The sequence below is a fragment of the Hippopotamus amphibius genome, chromosome 6, assembly GCF_030028045.1.
Source record: "Hippopotamus amphibius kiboko isolate mHipAmp2 chromosome 6, mHipAmp2.hap2, whole genome shotgun sequence".
NCBI lineage: Eukaryota > Metazoa > Chordata > Mammalia > Artiodactyla > Hippopotamidae > Hippopotamus > Hippopotamus amphibius.
Window position 1 is genome coordinate 111,193,239 of NC_080191.1, and position 17,919 is coordinate 111,211,157.

Here is a 17,919-nt window from a genome sequence, read left to right on the forward strand (position 1 = left end):
ATGGTGAAGGAGGAAGTAGTGTTCTTTTAGTATATCTTGTATCTGAGCCACTGCAGATTAAAGGCACCCTCAGTGTTAAAACAAAAAAACAAAACAAAACTCACTCATTTCGTATTGTGAGACATGGCCACTGAAAAACAAGCTTAAGTAAACAAGGAAATGTTCTTGTCCAGTGGTAGAACATTCAAAAGCCTGGATGAAGAGGGAGGCAGCAGGACACATGGCTGAGAACTCGAGAGACAGCAGCCCAGCTCCTGGTACTTGCTTTGCTCTGGAGCAGTTTCAGCCTCTTCATGACCAATGTCTGACTTGAAATGACAGTTTAGAAATCTGAATTTTTTGGTGAGTCTGGAAATCTGTGTAAAGTCTCCAGTTTTATTTTTTCTTTTCCAGTGCCAACTAAATCAAAATTAAAAAATAATAGGAACAAAGGGAGTCCAACTCGAGGATGGAAGATGCCTTAGAGGACTGGGGCAGGGAGGGTGGGGGGGACTCGAGGGGGGGGCATCAAGGAAGGGAGGGAATATGGGGATATGTGTATAAAAACAGTTGATTGAACCTGGTGTACCCCCCAAAAAATAATAATAATAATAATAAAAAAATAATAATAATAATAGGAGCACCAAAACAATATATTTGGTGCCTAAATTTGGCTCGTGGGCTGCCAGTTTGCCATGTATGGTTTTACCCAGAGTGAGTAAGGTGCGTGTTTGAGTAAAAAAAGTATTTAATGTGATAGAAAACACTCACCTGAGGAACTGGCATGGACAAAGATGTTAAAGCTAGTAAGACTAGGAAATGTTTGGCTTTAGTTTCCAGATGTGAGAGGACACCTTAATGATCTACTTTTGTTTTATTTTGTTTGCAAAACGAACAAACCAAAAAAAAAAAAAACAAAAAACCAAACCAAAACAAAAAATCAAGGAAAATAAAATAATTAAAGCTCTAATGCAGTTATTACCTGAGGGTTTAACCTTGCACAAGTGTTTAGAATAGCACATTTTCTTGGATGATACTCTTCAGGTTTCCACAAGCAAAAAGGATCAGGGAAAAGTGTGATGAATTATCCACTGAATTTGAAAGAGTGTGAAGGAACAATTTGGATAATCCAAGCATGGGTCCCTATCTGCAGAAAATGATATTTGTCTCCAGAGATTGGGAGAATGTCCTTTAAAAATACTGATTTAAAGAAGAGTTTATTTTACAATGTATCAAAGTGCACAAGGAGGCCCAGAAATTTTATTCTACAGATTGAGTTTGAGGTGCATAAGATTTTTATAATTGTCTCCTGCTGGGTGGAAGCAGGGGTAAAAGGATTGTGTAATTGTTGAGAGAATAGCTCTGGGTCAAATGAATTGAACTTTGAATTAGGGCTCTATCATTCACCAGATGTGTGACCCTTGGCAAGGTTATTTCACTTCTCTGAGACTCAGTGTCCTCACCTGCAAAATGGGATCATTAACACCTCACTCAGAGGTGGTTGTGAAGATTAAATGGACTGATGGGCTTAAAGCACTTGGGTTCTTATTACATGATTCTAGATTGGGACACCCAGCATTTTATCAACCACCATCAATTCTCATGCTGTGGATTTAAAAATGACAGGACGTGTAACTGCCCATACAGGACCAGTGTTTATCTGTTCCCTATTAAGTGAAGCGGTGAAGACATAAAGGAATGGTATAGTTAGAATTTGAATCCTGCGTTGAAGCTTCATCTCTTCTTGGCCTGTTGCTGCCTTAGTTGAGGTGGATGGAGGGTTTCCTCTTTCCAGAAATTCCCAGCGTGGAATGTTGCTTTTGGAATTTTGTGCCCAAGGACCTGGATCCAAGCATTGCCTTTACAACATTCCAGCCCAGCTGCAGGAATATGAGAAACACACGCTGTCTGAGCTCTAGATTCCCTTTTATGAAATACAAAACCAAGCTTTCTTACTCACAAGGGGCTTGAAAGGATTGCTTGAGGCAATGTATATAAATACTATTTGTGGATTTGGAATTTAAATGGTTAGCATTTGCTCCTGTACCTACTGGGCCATTTTTTTTGCTCTGGCACGAGTAAGAGAAAAGCAAAATGTGAAAATGACTGGAAGCACAAATGTGAAGATGACACCCAGCACAGCCACTACTGAATCACTTAAGAAGTATTTATTGAGCATCTAGCCTGTTTCAGCTATAAGAGGTGTCTGGGATAAAAAGAAAACACGCACAAACCAATGACACAGCGTCTAACCTCTTGGAAGTCAGGTTCTAGCTAAGAAGATAAACGTCATAGTGTGCTGGGATACACATGCTGATTCAGGTTCTTGCAAGGTATTTTGGAGAGCAGTGGGGCAGTAGATTCCAGGGAGACATTTTAAATGAAATACCATTCGAGTATTTTTGCTGGAGGTCAGTATGCAGGAGACGCTCTAAAAGATAAAAAATAATCAACCAGACAAAACCAAATGTTTGCCTATTTGCTTTCTTGAACTTTCGTTACTGTATATTCAAGTGAGCAATTCCATGGGTATTTCCCCAGTTTTTCCATCTGAGGTCATCTTTCTAAAAATATTACATAAGATTTCAAAATACAATTAGAAAAAAAGAAATTTACCTACCATAGCCCTAGAGATGACATCAACATTGATTATATACAAAAAGAAATACACAAACCCAGCTCTTTGGCCACAGCACATGGCCATGTAATTGGTCAGAATTGCTGCCTAGGTGAGGGTTACCATAACCTTCTCAAACTGCTGGCATGCGTCGGAAAGTCCTTACTTAATTTAAGATATTCCAGAAGGTGTGTTGCAGTTTTGATGACTTGTAAAATTTCAAAGAAAAAAAATTAAACGAACTTTATAGTAACTCCTTAAATCAAAATTAAATGCTATTGTGTCCTTACCTTTTAGATGAGTAGAAAAATTAGACCAACAGCAGGAAAGTTAATTACATAATTCTAATACCAATAGTCTTTTATAATATGACAAAGAACAACTAATAATTTACTCTCAATGAGATCATTAGCAAACTTTTTATAATTATAAAGTTTATAGCTATTAATGATAATGGATCGCAATAGGTTTAGAAACAATCGAAATATATTCAATTTAGAAATTATTTAACATTTATTTATTAATGCATATATTCTTTGAGTTTTCTATCCATAGCCTTTTATATTATTGCATGGAGCTACTACATACAATTATACATGAAAGAGCCAATTGAAAAATGGCTTTTTTGAGTTTTAATAATCAGAAGACAGAAAATATATCATTGGACCCTTGTTTTTAATTGATGTTGTCTATTTTCGTGCTCCAAAGGCCTAATGATGCATTAAGAGTTCTCCATTTTTGTTGGTTCGATTTTCTATTGAGCAACATTCCTGAGAGTAATAGAATGAAGTAGGGAGGGGAAAGATTGAGAACCGCCTAAGACTGGCTACAGTTATGGAAATAAGCAAATGATGGGAAATAATTCAGGTCATTTTCATTTTTAGTTCTTATCCGAGATTCATTGTATTTAGTTACAAAACACGGAAACTATCCCATTATAAATTCAAAGCTATAGTTAGATCAGCATATTAAGAACTGTTTCAAAATGGAATTATTTTATCATTTTGAGTTATTTCCCTTATAGAAGAAGAAATGCCAATTGGGCTGAAAATTATAGAGGATTATCTACTCTCCTTAGAAGAGTTAGTAATGTGAATATTATTTTGTGAGGAATTTGATTTGGGGGTTGAGAGTGATCTTATTAGCACCAGACTCCCTTGGCTAATAATCTCCTGACTATGGGATCTATATTAAATCCTTTTCTATTTATATTCTTTGGCAGGCTGTTATTCATTGCTATTGTGGAGATTTTGTTAAGTAATAGTTCTCCTGAGAAATCATGGGTGTTTTTGAGGTCACGGTCTCCTGTGAGCTGAAAGAGAGGGCCATACATCCTCTCCCTAGTTAAGAATCCACTCTGAACCCATTTTCTTAAACACATACTTGATTTGTAAGGTTCCTGACGCTCCTTTCTTCCAAGAACTGAAGAATGATCTATCACTATTTTGTGAAGTAAAATTGATTAGAGGAAACAATAAACAATTCTTTAAGCAAGAAACCCAATATATTTTGAATACCTGGCTGGGCTGCCGTAGCATCCTCATATGTTGTGTCAAAGGGCTCCTGGTAAACAGTCCTCACAGTGTTTCTCTCTGTGCTGGAAGGAATTTCACCTTTGGCCTTTATAGTTATTGTTTTGCTCTGACATGACAGAAATCCATCACCTTCCAGATATTAATACCCGTTCATTGCTGTCAGGTCATTGCCAGAAGGGGAAAGCTACCAATTTGTTGTTTTTTAACATCCATCTAGAGGTTTTAATGATAGCCGTGGTTTAAAAAATTGGATTAATTGAGGAGTGCTGGCAAGCAGAGAGCCACATATTAGATTTTCCTGGGATTCAAGGGCCTCGTGAAAGGCAGCTCCCATTTCAAAATCCGTGGACTTCAAACAATCTATTTCCAGACAGAAGTTAGCCTGAATGAATTAGGGGACAGTATAGGCGGGTCTGTAAAATGTAGATTTTAGAAGATACCGAGACTTCATTTCAAATCTTTCCTTTACTACTAACTAGCTGTGGGGCCACAGACAGGTTGCTTCATTACTCTGAATTTATGTTTTCTCACCTGGGAAAGGGATGTAACGGCACCTACCCATGACAATTTGTTGAATTTACATTAGCAAGGTACCTGACATGTTATAGACTACTCATACAAAGTGAGTTCCCTACACTCATTTCCTTATGGGCACACATAGATTTGAATCAAATATATCCCTCCTACCTGCCCGCACAACAGCCAACCCATGTATCCGATCTGCATGGAGACCAGGTAAGCCTTGCACGCCTCAAGGTTAGGTCCTCAGGTGAGCGGCATCAGCATCTCACCAGGTGAGCTGGTGAGAAATGCAATCTTGGGCCCAACCCCAGACCTACAGAGTCAGAAGCTGTATTTTAACCAGGTGACGGTGTGCACATTGAAGGGACGCTGGCATTTCTCTCCTGACCAAGTCGAACTCCTGTGCTCTGTGTTCTTGGTGTCTTTTCACCACTCACCTGTTGTTGGGTGATGTCGGAGGGATGGACACCGGTGCGTGGGGCCAAGGACTGCAGTCCGCGTCCCTACACGTCCAGGGAACAGCCCTCAACTTCGGGCCTGGCACAAGGAGACGCTCAATAAATGTTTATGGAGTGAAACGGAGCTGCCAACAGGCAGAAAAGCAGACTCTCCCATCTGTTCTGCAGACACACAGCAGCCCTGGACGTGCCTGGAGAGAGACCGATGTCCCCAGGCCTTTGCCAGGAGGCATTGCCCGTGCCTGGTGGGGAGGAGGACCTTGTCCGCTGCCACTTCTGCTGGGCGATCTGCAGACTTGGGGAGCCTGTCAGATGTGTGCAGCCAGAATAAAGGCCAGGCAGAGCCCCTTCTTCCTTCCATGCCCTGCCTGGCCAAGGCGAGCGCCTCAGTGCTGGGGGAGCAGTTTTCTTACGGGGATTGTCTTTCTTGCTCGTAGGGGACAGGAATGTGCTGAATGGCAGTGCACCAGTGTCTTATTTTCCCACATCTGTGAGTGACTGGCCTGTGTCTCAACTCTATTCTCCATTGGTGTCAGATTTCCAAGTTGCTAGTTCACAGGCTGGCACAGGGGGTATGGTTGCATGGGGGGACTAGGGAGCTGATATTGCTGTGAGGACAGTGAGGTGATGGACAGAGCTTGCTGCCTCAGGCACAGGGAGAAACAGGAAACGGCTCCTAAAGGTTTGGGAGTGAATTGTATTGCATGATCTTGGGCAAATCAAATGTGTCACTTTCCTAATCTGTAAAATCATGATAAATATACTTAAGCCAAGTTTACCAGCCTGTACCCAGAGTATATTTCAGTGAAGTTCACTCCAAGGTCCCTGGGCCCTAGAGGTCCAGAACCTACCTCCCCAGTGTGTTGGCACTCGTAGTGCTGCTCTTTCCCCTGCTCCCAAGGCCAGTCTTGGGAACACTGTCAAGACAAGAGACTTCTTTTTGGAACTATCCTGCTTCACTTTCTGATGCTGCTCTAGTCTTAGGAATCTGCTGAACTCGGAATGACCAAAATCTTCCTCTTCAGCAAATTCCTCCTCCATCCTTGCTGTACAATCTCTTCCTGGTCTTCTGTCCGTCACTCAAAACTCTCATTCACCTGCCTGGCCAACCTCAGCTGGTAGTCAGGAGGAAAACAGCCAGATGAACACACGTACAAAGTAGAATCTCCCCTCATTCTTTGAAGGATATTTTTTCTTTCTAGATGGAATTCACGGGAACATGCAACAATCTGAGTCATGTTTAAAGTAGCATGCAACAATTTTTGGCTAAAGGGGACACTGATCAGTAAAATAGTTTGGCTAATACCAGCTGTAGTAGCAGACAAACCCTCACATTTCAGTGACTTAATAAATTAAACTTTATGTAACATGTAGGTAATGCCTGGACTGGGAGGAGCAGTAGTGAGAAGGGTTGCCCCAGGCAGTCATTCAGGGACCCAGGCTGCCAAAGTTCTGCTGTCTTCCACGCATGCTTTCCAAGGTTGCTCTGTGTATTGTCACCCAATTGGCAGATGGGGCAAGAGAGAGAGCATCATGGCTGGGAAGTATTTATGGGGTGATGCTGGAGGAGGTATGCATGCCTTCTGCTCGCCTTGCCTTGACAAAAGCTGAATCACATGGCCAAGTTTAACTGCAAAGGAGCTGGAAACTGCAGCCTAGCTGGGTGTCAGGTTTGGTGATTCATCATTGCTGCTGTCCACATAGGAACTGCCTTGTTCCTTCTTCCTCTTGCTCCTGCAACTTCTCAGAGAGGTTCAGCATTCCCTCCTTGTCTTGAGAGGCAACTCTCTGCAGTGAAAAGCCCCCTCCACCCACCTGAAACACAAGAATAGAACCTTGGCATGCCTCATTTTAACGGTTGCCAGCAATTAAGCCAGTCTCAATTTCCTGTATTTCACAAGGATGTTTTGAGAATTAATACATTATTTCAGGTGATTATCACCCCTCTGATCATCGTCTTTGTCCTGTGCTTTTACAGTTTACCCAGTGTAGGCACAGACTTACACAATTCCTCGGTGAGAGGCAGAGTGCTTTTTACTATTCTACCTACCATAGGAGGAAGCTGAGATGCACACAGGCTACAAGACACATTCTGTCCAGTGCAACTGGGTCTCGCCTGCAATGTCCTTTACGTTAGTACAATTTTTAAAAAGCTAGCAGTAAAAGATATTACAAAAATGATGCTTTACCAATTTTTTGCTAGTGCACTGGCTCTGGAATCTGCCTACTGGATGACTCTGTGCCTCAAGTTCTGTAATGGGACTAATCATAGTAGCTACCTCCTGGGTTGTTGTGTGGAGTAAATAAGATAATGGATGTTAAGTGTTTAGTACAATATCTGGAACATAACGTGGGCTTCGTAAATATTAGCTATCACTTTCTCTTATAATTCCGGGAGAACGGGTACCTAGTTCAGGGAATCCAAAGAAGAAATTACAGGGTGTGTGGCCTTCTGTTACTCAAAAAGTGAAGTGAAGGTAAAAAATGTGACAGCAATATTAATTATTTGCAGAAGGGAATATGCTGCTTTTCAGTAGGTTAAATGGGTTGGAATCAAACTTTCCCAGGAGCCACAGCCAATAAATGCTGCCCCTCATTTGGAAGGTGCAGGAACTCTTGCAAAGGGCAGGGATTCTGAGGTCTAGCCGAAGGCACTGGTTCTGTCCAGATGTCCTAAGTGGGCTGTGAGGGCTTCTCCTGGGTGGCTGCTTCCCTGGAGAGACCAGAAGACCTTATGTTCCCCGAGCCAGTGCAAATGCTCCTTTACCAGCAGTGATAGAGCTTTCTGTTCTTGGTGTTGGAGGTAAGGTGTTGCATCCATTCTGACTGATGAATCTGTGTAGCTGTGAGAAAACAAACTTTATTCTTCTGTGGTTAAAATAAAAACAAATGCATAAAGGAAGAGAAGGGTATAGAACACTGGTTCCGAGGAGACAAAGCAGCTGTAGTTCTGTGCAAGATGCAGATCTACCAACCTCTGAACAGTCCCTGTATTGGTGCTTCTCAGACTTTACTGTGCAAGTTGGTCACCAGGGGATCTTGGTAAAATACAGATCCTGACTCAGCAGGTCTGGGTGGGGCCTGAGAACCTGCATTTCTAACAAGCTCCTGTGTGATTTGGATGCTGCTGGTCTGGGACCACACTTTGAGTATCAAAATACTATATTGCTTCATTGTTGCAGTTTGGTTTGGTTTTCCATTTTGGAGAAAAGGGCATGGCATAAAGGCAGCTGTTTCTCCCAGAATGAGAAGCTGGGTCCCTTTAGAACAGCGGTTCGCTTCGTGTGAGCCCAGCAAGGCAGCCTCTGCATCACCTGGGATCGGATCATCTTAGGAATGCGAAACGTTGCCCCCCCACCCCAGACCGCCTCATTCAGAGAGCTGGAGGGCGGGACCAAGCGCTCTCTATTTAGGAGCCCTGCAGGTGATTCTGATGTAGCTAAAATTTGAGAATGTTGTGCTAGAGCAGCAGACTCTAGCTTTGAAAGTGCTGGTGAGGATGTAACCAATCCTATAGAATTGCTCTGGGTTCCCAGAGCAGATCTCCTGGTCTCTTTCTACTCAGACTGGATTCCTTGGGCTGTTATGTCCAGGAGTGAAAAGAGTGGGTGTGGAGGAAGATGGTTGTGCAAAGGCTTAGCTGTTCCTATGAATCCTTCCACCCTTGTTCTGCTTTCTGTATGTGGAGAGCACACAAAAACAAATGTGTCTCCAAAATAAAGCCTGGGAAATTATTTCAGGGTGCAGCGATTCCTAAGTGGCAGTGAGTCTCAGATCTTCCTGTGGAGAACTTTCTTTGGTGGTGGTATTGGGATAAATAGGGTGACCAGCTGTCCAGATTGCCTGAGCCTGAGCAGTTTTCTACAGCATGAGGCTTGTAGTGCTTACACCAGGCCCTGGACTGTTGGTCACACTAATTGCAGGCTATTGCTGGTCCAGCTGTAAAGTGTGAATCACCAGGAGATCTTGTTAAAATGCAAGCTCTGATTTAGTACTCCTAGGTTGGAACTGGAGAGTCTGCATTTCCAACAAGCTCCCAGGTGACAACCTGCTGCTGATCTGTGGACCACATTTGGGTAGCAAGGCAATATGTCACTCTTGGGATTCAGAGCTGGCCTATGTGCAGATAAATCAGGGTGCCCCATAGCCACTTACACTGCAGGTAGGCTGCTTGGTCTTAATAAATTCAGAGAGAATTTCAGAGCCATCTCCAGGGCTTCAGGATTGTGGGTTTTGCGTACAAATATAGAGTATTAACAAATCCTAGACTTCTGGGCTGTAGATTTTTTTACCCATCAAATCTGAATACTCTTTAAAAATATTGTTCTTTGCAAGGACAGGTGACTGCTGTTGACCCATGAATAGAACATTCTAAAGCTTATTGACCTCAGTTCATGTTTGAGTACAACTTAATACGTTTCCTTGTTTGGGCTGAGCATCTGCAAATGACCTGGGATGGTTTATCTGTTGTTTTTGGTCTTGTCTCTGCCTCTCAAATGGTACATTTGTCCGTGGGTTTACAGCTGTGGTCGACTGCAGGGTCTTTTGCTTTTTGCAGTGTTTTTGCTTTTCAGCATAACGAGTTTTGCTTTATCCATAGCTTCCCTTACTAATTGCAACACAGCAGCACATTCTATAGCCCATCTGTTTCCATGATTGATTGTCTTTTACTTCAGGGCGTCCTAGAGAGTTACTTTAAAAAAAAGTCAGGCTTCCGTATGACCTTTAAGATCGTCATAAATTGTATTTACATATTGTGACCACCCAAAGCACAAGAAGTAATTTACGTGGTGTTGAGGATGTGATTTCTCCTTACTCCCCACTCTGGACAGACGTGAACTGAGCACTGTTGCCTTGTGACGTCTGCTTCATTCTGCTTGCACCCCCCATGGTCGGTCTTCCTGGCTACGTGCCTTTCCTGCTTGTGGACAGAGAGTGGTTACATCTGCGGCAGGGCTTAGTACTCACTCTCAAGAAGCTGCTGGTAATAGGACTTTCTGATAATGTGTAAAGTTGTCTGCATGAATAGTTAATTCTCATTGTTCGTGGTAGTTATTGTCTATGAAGGCACCTCAAACTCTGAGTTAGCAAATACTGAACAATTGGCCCTAGGGGATGTACGGGGTTGGGTTTCTGGTCTTATGGTCACAACATTTTTGTCAACTGATCAATGCATACCTGCGTTATATATGTTTCTGTTTAGAGACACCTTATTTAATACATATTGTTAAGGCTCAGCACAGCTCTCGCACTTCAGACCCTTAGACAGCACTGTAGCTGTATGCTAGGGGGCCATTAGAAACAGCGACATTGACAAAAACACACACAAAAAATGTGAAAATTGTGGCACACACACACACACACACAGAAACCAAAAAGAGGACATTTGTTTATCATATGAGAGCAGAAATAAAAAGGCAGAGTGTTGCTTTTTTCAACTCCCACAGATGTGTTCGTAGGGTGACTCACATTTTTCATGGCTTTGGGCATATTCACCAATGACTATGAAAGTGCCATAAGTATTGATTTGGGGGTTACAAATAAATTTCAGTTTATTTTACAAATTCACAAATATGGACTCTACAAATAATGAAGATTGCCTATACACTGTTATATGACCATACTCTTCTTGTTTCTTTTTTAAAATTTTATTGAAGTGTAGTTGATTTAGAATGTTGTGTTAATTTCTTCTGAACAGCAAAGTGGTTCAGTTGTACATATATATATTCTTTTTCATATTCTTTTCCATTATGTTTTATCACAGGATAGTGAAGATAGTTCCCTGTGCTATATAGTAGGACCTTGTGACCTTGTTGTTTATCCATCCTGTATATAATAGTTTGCATCTGCTAATCCCAAACTCCCAATCCTTCCCTCCCCCAATCTCCCTCCCCCTGGCAACGACAAGCCTGTTCTTTATGTCTGTGAGTCTATTTCTGTTTCGTAGATAGGTTCATTTGTGTTGTATTTTAGATTCCACATATAAGTGATATCTTGTGGTATTTGTATATGACCATACTCTTGATCATTGGCTCTGCTTAGTCTGTGAAAGGACAAGAATTCACTGACTCTGCTCTTACGTAGAGGAATAAAGGCATTTGCTTCAGCTATTGCACAACTGCTGGAAGCATGATGGTAGAAGTCTGCCTTTCATGTGAATGAGCTCACATCATCACCTTGGCAACACCTTCTTGCGTACCAGTATCCAGAGCCCTCATTTATGAACAAACATGGTAGCAGGCTTTTGTTGGATACCACGTTCAAGGCACTGAGCTTAACGCATGAATCGCTGTGTTTCAAGGATCTTGCAGTCTCCATGAGAAAGGAGGCTCAAATACAATATGGTGAACGTGAAGTGCTTAATGGGTAGTACTAGAGAATTAATGGGTAGGTAATAGCGAATTTCCAACCCACCAAGGATTGGCTAGTTTTTCTTTCCCAGTAGACTGCAAATTCCACATCTGTCTTTTTACCGTGGTGTCCCAGTGCCTACATATATTGGGGACTCAAAAAGTATTTTTGGAATAAACATGGAAGGATTTGGGCTGGTGTCTCAAGGCTTTACTTAGATACATTTTTCAAATGCCGATAAATCTCCGTGGGATATTCATCAAGCAGACTTATACTTCACAAATCAATTGATTGTATCCAGGACTTATAAACTTTAGCTATGGCATACCTCCCCTCCCCCACACACATTTTATTATGAAAAATTTTCATTTATACAGAAACATTAAAAGATTTTTATATATAAAAATGGATATCCATATATCCACCTTCCATATCCTACAATTAACATTTTACTATCCTTGATTTTTCACAAATATGTGTATTCATCCATCTATCCCTTTACCCATTCATCAATCCATCTTATTGCTTTATGTGTTTCAAAGTAAATTGAAGACATCAGTACATTTCTCCCTCAATACTTCAGCATGCATAACATTAATTAGAGTTTTGTTATTGATATAACTTTTTAATTTGTTTTGGTAACAATTTCTTTATCTGTAAAGTTATAGGGTTAAGCTGAAAGATACCTATTACCCTTTCAGGTGAATTTTCCGTGGTTTTGTGAGCACTTAATGCCTGACTTAGTTTAGAGAGGTTAAAGTGTAGAACAAATTAAGAATATCCCCTAAGTTTTAACCTTGGACCAGGAAAATTTTATTGGAACACAGCTACACCCATTCATTTATGTAGTTTCTAAGGGTAGATTCATGCTACCATGGTAGAGTTGAATAATTCTGAGAGAGACTGTATGGTCTACAAAGCCCAAAATGTTTACTATCTGGACATGTACAGAATAAATCTGCTGATCCCTGTTGTAAAAAAAAAAAATGAAAATTATTATGCAGCCTGGGAGGAATTTGGAAATTAGAACAATGATAACTCTAGAAACATTCTGGCTGTGTTGGAGAATGGGACAACATTAAGAGCTAGAGAATTCAGATGTAAGTGTACCTTTCAATAATATTCATCTCTCTGGATATGCTCTTTCCTATTTTTTTCTTTAAGTGAGAAAGGGAAAAACAATAGTGATTCAAAGTGTATCAGTCAGCTTATGCTGAGGTATGCTGTAACAAATGGACCCCAAGTCTCTGTGACTATCAACAGCAAATTTGTTTGCCCTCCATAGGTCACCTTCGGTTCTGTTCCATGCTATCTTCTCTCTGGACTCAAGTTGACAGAGCTTCCTCCATCTGGGCTATTGCCAGTCTTGTGATAGTGGAGACAGAGAGGACAGGCATCAACTGACTTGAGAGCTTCTGCCTAGAAATAATACATATCACCTTTGCTTACATTTCCCTGACCAAAGGAAGTCATATAGGCAAACCCAGGTTCCACAGGATGGAGCTGTTTAATCCTCCTACAAAGAGAGGAAGCAGATCAAGTTGAAAAATAGTGCACTCTTCCTCACAGGGGTCACAGGGTCAAGAGATTTGTGTTTTTTTGAAAAGAGAGTGACTTTAGTATGTTTGGAGGCAGAGGAAAGAAACCTAGGCAGAGGAAAGAAACCTATGCAGAGAGAAGGAAATGCTTCTGCTGTTACTCCTGCTAGGGGAAGATTTTCAGCTGGGTCACATGAAGTTCTGGGTCTGTGGGTTAGACCCGGAAGTCCATACTAGCTAAAGTGAATGATCTAGCATATAAGAATCACTTGGGAAGATTGTTAAAAGGCAGATTCTGAGCAGTAGTTTAGGGATGAGGCTTGAACTTCCAGATTTCTAACAAGTCCCCAGGGAATGCTGATGCTGTCCATCTATGGACCATACTTTGTGTAGCAATGATCTACATCACCAAATATTCTAAAACAGAAGAGAAAAACAGGTATTCATTTGCAAACCATGTGGGTCAGACAGGCCAAATAATGAATCTAAAAGGAATAAAGGTACCTCTTCTGAAGTGTTGGGCATTTCTAGTTCAGAGTGTCTCCAAGGCAGAGAAGAACTAGGTTTTGAGACAGCAGAAAGGCCTTTTGAATGGCAGTGAACAGATTGGAGGGATTCATGATTGGTGATAGTAGAGTAGGTAGATCAAGAGGTATAGCCAGAGAAGAGGGAGTGAAAGGTTTTGAGCTGGAGCAGTTCCATCCAGTGGCCTTGGCTATCACCTTCTGCCAGAAGCTTGTTTGTGATGGTGTGGCAGCCAGATGCGACATCAGTACTCTTCAATCACAGACAGGACTTCAGAAACTGCAATAAATGTTTTTTGGGCATTCAAACATGAACAGCAATTGTCAGAATTCCCATCTTTAGATAGTAGCAAATGATTCAGTACAGTTAATAAAAACCATCCAGCAATTTCATTGCTATGAAGTGTGTTTCATTTGAGTTTTGATTGTCATAAATATCTTGCTAGTTAAACCTGAATCAAAACTACAACTATGGTATTTCACGTGTGACGAGAGAATTTTGAGGTGAAATTGTTCTTTAGAATTTCAGTATAGTTTCTTCAAAAGAAAATCTGTAGTTATTATACATGTATATGTGTAACTGAATCACTTTGCTGTCACCTGAAACTAAGACGACACTCTAAATCAACTATACTCCAATCAAAACTTTTTTAAAAAAAGAAAGTCCATAGTTTTGAGAAACAGTTGAATTTATTGTTTGTTGAGTCTTTAATGACATTAACAGAAGTGTCTTGGCCATATTATATTTCAAATATGTCTTGACTTCTGGGTGAATAACTCTTGTATTCAGGTTTTTTATTAAAGCTATGCTGTATTTTTTTTTTTATAGTTTTATTATTTATTTATTTATTTATTTAGACTGTGTTGGGTCTTCGATGCTGTGCACAGGCTTCTCATTGTGGTGGCTTCTCTTGTTGCGGAGCATGGGCTCTAGACACTCAGGCTTCAGTAGTTGCAGCTCTTGGGCTCCAGAGCACAGGCTTAGTTGCTCTGTGGCATGTGGGATCTTCCCAGACCAGGGATTGAACCTGTGTCCCCTGCATTGGCAGGCAGACTCTTAAACACTGCGCTACCAGGGAAGTCCCTGTATTCAAGTTCTGTGTCACATACATCTGGCATTGAATTCAGATCTTGCCACCTGCTTGCTGAGAATCCACGGGTAACTATTTAGCTTTTCTGAGCCTCATTTCTTCATTTGTAAACTACTGATAATATCTTGCTGACTTAAAAAAATGCGCAATGTGAGAGTTGCAAGTTAAGTTTTATTTGGGGCAAGATGAGGACTACACCCCAGGAGATGGCATTCCAGATAGCTCGAGAAACTGCTCCAAAGAGGTAGGGGGAAGGTCACTGTGTATGTGATTTTGGTGAAGGGAGAGTACATGCAATCAAGTACATATTTTTTACAAACGTTTTCTGCTGGTCACGAGGAGTAGACATCACCATGAAGGAATTTAGTGCTTTTCTAGATATGAGGAGATGTAAGAATTAGGCTCATGAAATCAGCTCCTAAATATATCTAACTATCTGAAGACCTGTTGTGCAAGTTTTTCCCGAGCATAGAGGGCCTCATTTCTGCTGTGAACCCTGAACTCCCCTCAGGGGGTGTGGAAGGTCAGCAGCTCAGTAGCTCATGATTTAATCCTTGTAGCGTAGATGGCAAGTGCCCATGGCAAGTGCCAATTTGTAATTGACAATCTCACTGTGTGTTAAAAGCGATATATTTAAAGAATATTATGTAGAGTAGTCCCTCATAACTGTTTGGTGTACTTTTATATTTGTGATACAAATTTGAAATCACTCTTTTTTCAGCATTTAGAGTGAACCAAAGATGGGCAGTAACAAGTGTTGGAGAGGATGTGGAGAAACTGGAATCCTCATACATTGCTGGTGGGATTGTAATATGACACAGCCACTTTGGAGAACAGTTTGGCATTTTCTTAAAATGTTAAAGATAGATTTACCATATGACCCAGAAATTCTACTTTTAGGCATCTACCCAAAGGAAATGAAACGATGTCCCCATAAAGGCTTGTACACAAATGTTCATACCAACATTATTCCTAGTAGCCAAAACAAAAGTCCATCAACTGGTGAATGACTAAACAAACTATATCTAGACACTGAATACTTTGGCAATTAAAAGGAGTGAAGTACTGATATATGCTACAGCATGGGTGAACCTCAAAAACAGTATTCTAGCTGAAAAGAGCCTGGCACAAAAGACCACATATTGTATGGTTCCATGTATATGGAATTCCCATGAAAGGCAAATCTGTAGAGACAACAGGTGGATTAGGAGTAGACGGGGGCTGGTGGTGGCTAACTGCAAATGGGCTTGAGGGGTCTCTTTGGGATGATGGAAATGGTCTAGAATTAGATAGAGCTGCACAACTTTTTAAATTTACTGAAAATCATTGCATTGTACACTTTAACAGATGAATTTGAAACCAAGTCCCCATGAAGCTGTTTCTCTGCCCAGTTTCTGATTAACCTCTTTATCAAAAACTTTATTCCCTTTCTTATCCCATACTTGTTCCCCCTCAAAATTGAGGAGTATCAAAGAAAAGGGGGGATTGAACTAGAGTTGGACCCTGCAGGGCCCTCCCAGGTACAAAGTGTTTCCCTTCCCATTTTTTGTGTGTAGCCCTTCCCTAAATTCCAGAGGGCCGATTCAGACAGCTGCTAATTAGGGAAGTGAGGGAGTGCAGAAACAAAGGAAAAGCAGTCAAGAAAGAATAGTGCAGCGATAAGGCAGAGCCCTGGTTCCTCCTCGAGGAATGTACATGAGGATCTGACACATATCTCTGAGTTCTTCTGTGGGAACCAACCCAGGTGGAGGATGGTAACTGCAGGCTGAGCGCGAGCTGGTTGGGACCACACGGCTGATGATTAAGATTCCTGGAGCACCGCCCTGTTACCTCCCCACCAACCAATCGGAGAAATGTCACACACCCTGCAGCCCTAGCCCTCTCCCCCCAACCCCCAAGATTTCCCTTTGAAAACCCTTTCCTGAAAACCATTGAGGAGTTCTGGTCTTTTGAGCGTGAGTCACCCGTGCATCTTGCTCAGCCCAGCAATAAACTTTTCTCTGCTACAGACTCAGAAGTTTTGGTTTGTTCGGCCTCACAGTTCATCAGGCACGTGAACATGGGTTCGACAAGAAATTTCATAGTATGCAAATGACAGCTCAGTACCACTCTTTTTCAAGATAGTGAACTGTGTTTATTTTTTAAGATTTTGATTATTTCCGTGTAGAGTCTCACTGTTGTAATCTGAAGACAGTCAATGACATACTCTTTCACTTTCTGAAATGTGTTGGATTCTCCCAGCCATCGTGAATGCTTCAGCTTTTGCAATTCAGTAGGCAAGCTTCACCCTGAAACTAATAGCCTGCAGGTACTGGCCAAGGATACTAACATCTGAAAACAATAGAAAATTCAGTCCACAAATGCAAATCAATAGCACTGGCTGATGATTCCACATGAGTGAAAAGAGATTTGTAAGATGGAGTGTCTTCACGTTAGCCATTAAACTTCTCATTCACCAGTTCTTCATTAAATGCCTCTCTTAAGCAGGGCAATTGAATCTAAGATATCAGACAGTTTTGAATTATGGAGATCAGTGGCTCCATTGCAGGCTTTGGGCACAAGTTAAAAGGAAGTGAATTTAATATTCCCCCAGAAAATGATGTAAGGAGAGATAGTAGGCAGCACCCGAAAGATACTATCTTAGAGAAAACTACTGCCATAGATGAGGTTATAGAAGCACAAGTATATTCGAGAAGACACCCCAAGTCCCGTGTTAAAATGCTGGGGACCTCACTCAAGCATCAGATTTGAGAAGTGAGTGTGTGTGTGTGTGTAAATTCTCTGTCCTTACGTTTTTGAGGGGAGCCGTGCTGTGCCGCTTGTAGGATCTTAGTTCCCCGACCAGTGATTGAACCTGATTCCCTGATCCCCCGAGAGCGCCAAGTTCTAATCACTGGACCACTGGGAATTACCCCTGGCCTTACTTTTTGAAAATAGGAATTGCTGGACAAGTGGTTATAGGACCATGTCATTGCATCGTAAATAAATAGCAAATGTAGGGACTTGCATTTGGCTGATTCTGGGGAGGCTCCGGCTGTGGAGGTGTACCCTGTACACCCTCTGGGCAGACAGTTAGGGGCCTGGGCTCACACACACCCTCCCCTCAGGCTTCTTTGAAGAGCTAAGGAGTTAATGGGAAGAAAAGGGGTCTCAAAGTTGCTTCCAAAACAAAGACAAACAGACAAAAAGAACTCTCTCGTTTCTCAGTATCTATGACAAGGATCATTGGTATAAGAATTACCTTGTGGGGGGCTAGGATGGGGTGTCTGTTACTAAAAAATCAGAAACTTGAGTGACAATACTC